Source organism: Mustela nigripes, chromosome 5 (genome assembly GCF_022355385.1).
Source record: "Mustela nigripes isolate SB6536 chromosome 5, MUSNIG.SB6536, whole genome shotgun sequence".
Lineage (NCBI taxonomy): Eukaryota > Metazoa > Chordata > Mammalia > Carnivora > Mustelidae > Mustela > Mustela nigripes.
In genome coordinates this window covers 91,017,210-91,023,209 of record NC_081561.1, presented here as the reverse complement: position 1 = coordinate 91,023,209, position 6,000 = coordinate 91,017,210, and the positions used below count along the sequence as shown (strand labels likewise).

Below are 6,000 nucleotides of genomic sequence, written 5' to 3'. Positions count from 1 at the left end.
AAGAAGAAGAAGAAGAAGAAGAAGAAGAAGAAGAAGAAGAAGAAGAAGAAGTAGTAGTAGTAGTAGTAGTAGTAGTAGTAGTAGTAGTTGGGTTGAACATTTCTTGATGGGTTGCCACAGACTTTTCTTGCTGTTCTTCCTTTACTTTTCAATGTGACTCAGATAAAGGAGCATGTGGATAAGATGAAAATGGTAGTGTCTTCATGATCTGGTATGAACTTAAGGGTTTGGAATAATGATTCTGGACTCCCAGAAAAGTTTCTTTTCCCACTTTATCTAAATGTTTCCACTTTATCTAAATGTTTCCAACACAATGACCCCTCAGAACCTCTAGATATCTCGAATCCAGGCAAATTGGGAAACAGCAACACCTACTCTTCTCAGGTGATTTTGTCCCCAAACTACCATCCACCTGTTGCCAATATCGTCTTATAATCCTTTTCCTCATCAGGTCCCTTAGTGTCCAAGAACTCTCTCTTCATTATATGTACTGCGTTAATTTCCTATTTCTCCATCCCTGGATATGGTGATAATTTTCAGTGGCCAATACCGCTATCTGCTCTTCCCTTCTGCTACCACACAGGGCAGTTTCATCTAAATACCTGTCTTAACCTTAGGAATCAACCATCCCCTCGGCGCATGGCTACAAGGTGGTTAAAATTCACCGCTCTGAAAAACTAGGTTCCTTGTTACTGAATTTACTCACAGTGGGAGCCTCCAAAGAAGCTTCAACTCAGGCACTTCAATATGAAACAGTTTCATAAATGAATCATTTTATTAAATTCTAATAGATCCATTTAATGACCCTTAAAATCTCAGTACTGTGGCTTCCCCAGGGCCCACGCTGTATCCCAATTGAGGTTAACCCAATATGGAATTCACTAAGAATATGCCTACGGATCCTACATTTTGTATACAAAAGAACAAAATAACAACAACTTTGAGTCTTAGCTAAGCCACACGCTGGTCTGGTAAGCATGAAGTGCAAGTGTCAGAGTATGGTATAATGAGACTGCCAAAAAGAGTTAATGGAGCTTGGACAACACTAATAAGCCAAGACTTTGGCTGAACTGCTCTGCTGTCTCTTGCCAAATCATACGGAACTGTAGAAATGAATGTAGACAAGCCGAAGCCTCATCAGGGATACTGAGCATGATCCTCAAGGGCCCATATGCCATTTTCTCAGCAAATATTTATGGAGTGTGCAGGAATACCAGAGACTATGCTAGGTTCTCGAGGAAAAGATGAAAGAAAACAACAACGACAACATTTGCTGCCCTTTGATGGCCTCATAGCCCATGGGGGCAATAACCAATAAATACTAATCAAGCAATGTGATAAGTGAAATCTTAGGTGTCAGGACAAAGAGTTCTGAGTGCAGGGAGAAGGGACCCGCTCAGGTGCCTGGAGACTTGGGATCACTTCACACACAGGTGGTTTCTGAGAAAGGAATGGAGCAAGGAGTCTTCACAGCTTCAGCTCTTCTAGGAAGGTAGCTGAGGCAGCAGTGCAGAGAAAGCTCTGGTGAGGAGGGAGTGGGGAGGTGGGGAGAGAAGAGACTAGCCTATTGCCTCAGTTCAGCTGGTTGATGATGAAGCCTTGAACTAAAGCAGGTATCGTGGAGATGAGGAGGCTGGGGCAGCTTTGGGAGCTACTTTGGAGGTACATGGAATGGGACTCATCAACTAACTGTGAGGCATGTGGTAGAAACAGCTTTCAGATGCTTCTGCCATTACTGAAGTGGCAACATGAGGGGAACAATAAGATGAGAGGATGGGTTAACATGATGAATTTGTTTCAGTATGTTCATCTCAAGGTCCTTGTGTCAAATGTTGAGTGTGATACCCCTTGGAAGATGGGCCGGGAAGTATAGACTTGGAATGACCCACATATAACACAGACTGAAGTCATGGGGAGGAGTAAGATCCCCTTAGAAGAGAACATGAAGAGAACAGAGATAGCCGGTATTTGAGTCCTGAAGAATGGATGAACAGTCTGGGAAGATTTGAACTGCAGGAAAAAACAAAGGTTTCATTCCTTATCAGAGTTTTCCCTCAGCTGAACACCCCATGGCCTTGGTTCACTGTTGAAGCTCCATCATTGGAGATGCTCAAGTAGAGACTAAAAGGGAATTTGCCAAGATATTGTTCAGGAAACTGAGGTATCACATGATGCACAGACCAGATGGTCTTTAGAAACACTTCCCAAGTTTTAAGATGCTAGGATTCTGGTTCTCTATGATAGAAAATGCAGCTTTGTTTTTCCACTTCACTTTCTTTGGCAGCTATCACTGATGCTTGCTGAGGTTGGAGCTTCAATTAAAAGGGAGCTGGAAAGGATATAGGGATGGACTTCTGCCAAGGAGCTGGGTCTGTGGCTAATGAATGATCTGTTTGTGGTAATGAAGAAGGAAGCCAGTTCCTAAGACAACACCTTCAGGCCTGGCCCTACCTCTCCCCCAACTATGAAGAACTGAGGGCACGTGAATGGGAAACATATGAATGAAGTTTACTTTGAAATATCTATGGATTTAAGGATTAGGGGTAAAAGAACTTGAGTAAACCACACTTTTGGTTTTGCTGACCCCAAAATATCTGAATATAATTTATAGACCTTTTGATGAACTCAAAATACCGCTGGGCCTGCTCATCTATTCAGTGTAGCTAGAAACAGGGCACAGTGTAAGGCAAACTGTATTAGCCTTGAATTCTATCCTTACGTGGAAAATTAGTTCTACAAAGGAATTTGGGATATCAGAAAATTGCTTTAAAAAGACATGGTCTAGGGGCAGGTGGGAGGGTGGGCGAGCCTGGTGGTGTGTATTGTGGAGGGAGGGCACGTATTGCATGGAGTACTGGGTGTGGTGCATAAACAATAAATTCTGGAACACTGAAAAGAAATTTAAAATAAATAATTTTTTTTTAAGACATGGTCTATTGCCCTAGAGAAAAAACAACTAATACTCAGATAAAATAATCAATATATGGAAGAGCTTTCTAATAAATTTGACCCAGGCTTTTCCATTTACCTGGCCCATAACTTTCAGATGTTCCAGGGACTACGCTGTGTTCTTTGGACATCATTTCAGGCCTTCTCAGGCAGTAACAACAATATGATACGTACCAACCAAAAAGACCCTTAGAGGGGACAGCAGGCTATGTATATAAGATTTTACTGCAGCGCAGCTGAGATTGAGGAGGGAAGTAAAGTACAAGGTAGGGAAAATGTGAATAGTTTGGGGTTGCATTCTCTGTCAACTATCATGAAAAGGAAAAGATAGAGTGGAGGGAAGAAAGGACAAGAAAAAAAACCATGGATATAGGATATTTGATTCTTGATGCAACAAATATTCATTTGATGCAACAAATATTCATTGGATTTCCATGATGTAGAGGCACTGTTTGAAGTGCTTGGGATGGATGAGTAACTGAAACAAAGACCCCTGCTCTTATGAAAATTATATTCCAGCAGAAGGAGATGGACAATAAGCCATAGACACAGCATGTAAGTAAAAGCAGATTATATGTCAAGGATGGCAAGTACCACCAGGGGGACAAAGAGCAGGGTAAGGGGACTCTGGGGACACAGGGGTAGCTTGCAATATCCAATAGGCAGCTGAGCGGGCTTTACTGAGAAGGTGAGGCTGAACAAATGAAAATTCACAAGGACAAAGGGATGATCAGTAAAATGAAGTGAGAGCCTTCTGGAGAAATTCTGGAAGTATCTGCCTCACTGCGGATGGAACTCCCTTCTCGTTCCTGGGTCTTTGGGGTCTTATTTGTTTTCTTTGGGAGGTCCACTGGGAGTCTTAGAAAGTGGTTCCCAAGAAATTTCTGACCTCTGTTCTGGTTTTCCTTTTAGTTTTGAAAATTTCCAGATTTCTTCCAGTTACTTTAGAATATAATGGGAAAATAAGAAAGGTCAGTTTTTTTCATGTGAAATAGAAGATAGCCTTCTCGTGACCAACAGCTTTTTTTTGGTGAAATACCCAGTATTGGGGTGGCACAGATTCCACGGGTCATGATATGCATCATCCGTGTGGCTCTGAACTGGAAAATTTTCCATAAATTGTGTTATTTAACAGAAGAATAACATCAAATCTGAGTTCCTACAAAACCAATGACCATCCAAGCAGTATTTAATGCCTTCTCTTCTAGGAAAGACAGATGTACCAAAACTTTAGTAATTCTCAAATGTCAAAATAATATCAAACAGAATAAATAGTTACCTAAATTTAAATTCCCTTGAGGATCAGTTACCTATAACAAGAACAACTGGCAAATCAAGCATGAAGAGAGGTGGGGTTTATTTTCTTATCTCCTTATAAATTACCCAGGGAATGAACAACTGCTGTAATTATAAGAATATCTAGGTCATGTATGCTTAAAGATTTGTGGTAATAATATAAATATCTAAACTTCTGCAGTGCTTGGTATTCTCAAAGCATTTTATAAACATTAATTAGGTCTTCACTAAGCAAAGACACTTGTCTCATTGTTGGTTCTTCCTTTTACAGCATCGCTGAGAATTTGCAATCTTTCTAGAGTTTAAATATTTATTTATTTATTTACTTACCTACTTATTGCTCTTAATGTATACTTATTCTATTGACAGTGTTTTAAACTTATAATCAGCAGAAGAGAAAAATTTGGGGCTCTAGTTTTGCAGCCAAGAAACAGGCAAGAATAACAAGAGGGCTTCTCCTTGTCAGAGTGAACAAAGCCCACAGGACACACTCTGTTAGTTTGTGGAAATGTTTTCCTACTCACGTACCTCCACCTCAAACAGGCCTTTAAAAGTGGAAATATTCTTCTCATCCTATAACTTACACAGTGCCTAGTAGGGTGTTTTGCATTTAATGGTTTTATTGAAAATTAATGTTTGCCAGATTGAATTGAACCAAAGCTCATCTCCCGGGAGTTGTGACCATGTAGCCCCTGTAATTAGCATTGTGTTTTGAAAATGATTCATTTTGCTGATCTCCAGTTTTCTCTTGTCTTATCATCAGTGGACTGAGGACAGAAAGGCGGTAGAGACAATAAATGTAAACATGACATCCTTCCAGGTTTCATTTTTTTTTTTTTGAGAGAGAGAGAGCACATGCGTATGTATAAGAGGGTATGGGAGTAGGGGAGAGGGGCCATGGGAGAGGGAGAAAGAGAATCTTAAGCACTCAGGGCCCTGAGATCACGACCTGAGCAGAAATGGAGAGTCAGACGCTTAACCTACTAAGCCACCCAGGTGCCCCAACCTTCTTTCAAGTTTCAAAAACAAACATGTAAATACCCTTTTAAATCCCCAACAGGGGTAGAACGGTCTTGACTCCAGTCAAATACATTGTATTTTATAGGTTTATATTTTTAATTATAATACATGAAAATTGTGTGTGTGTGTGTGTGCACATGTTATTTCAGTAGAACCTGGAGATAAGCCAGCAGTTACACAGCGAGGCTCTGTTACTGTTGCAGCCCATCTGGGTACCCATTTCCTCTTCTATTCTCCCCAAAACCTCTAAGATTGCTTGCTGAGAGAATGGAGGAAAACAACAGAAAGGAAGAGATAGGATACTTTCCTTCAGTTACAATCATGTCTAACAGGTACTTTAGAGTAAATCTAAAGGAAAGTCCTGTGAGTTCCAAATCCTCTGAGGTTTTCTTTTTTTTTTTTTTTCATGCATGTTTTAACTAATTTTTTTTTTTTTGCTGGGCAGTTGAGTGGTATAAATTCAAGACTGACTTGGAGATGTCTTCTGAAATAGTGCCATGACAAACATATAAACTACATTTGGCGTCTGGGTCTGGAGAAGTTATGCTGAGACTCTTCAAATAGTAAGTGTGACTCTACACCTAAGAACAGGGCACATCTTCTCTTGGAATGCTTGTAGCTACAATGATCTAGAAAGGTCAGAGCCAAAGGCCTAATGGATCAGAAATCCATCCATAGAAGTATTTAAAAATTACAAATTAAGCTAGTAAAATATTAAATATGCTCTATCCTCCT

At 40.2% G+C, this 6,000-nt stretch overlaps 1 protein-coding gene across 8 annotated transcripts in view; it reads right to left on the bottom strand.

The window, feature by feature from the left end:
- The window catches only part of AIG1 (androgen induced 1), a 271,080-nt gene that overhangs the window by 164,522 nt on the left and 100,558 nt on the right, over window positions 1-6,000 (bottom strand). The window lies entirely within an intron of this gene.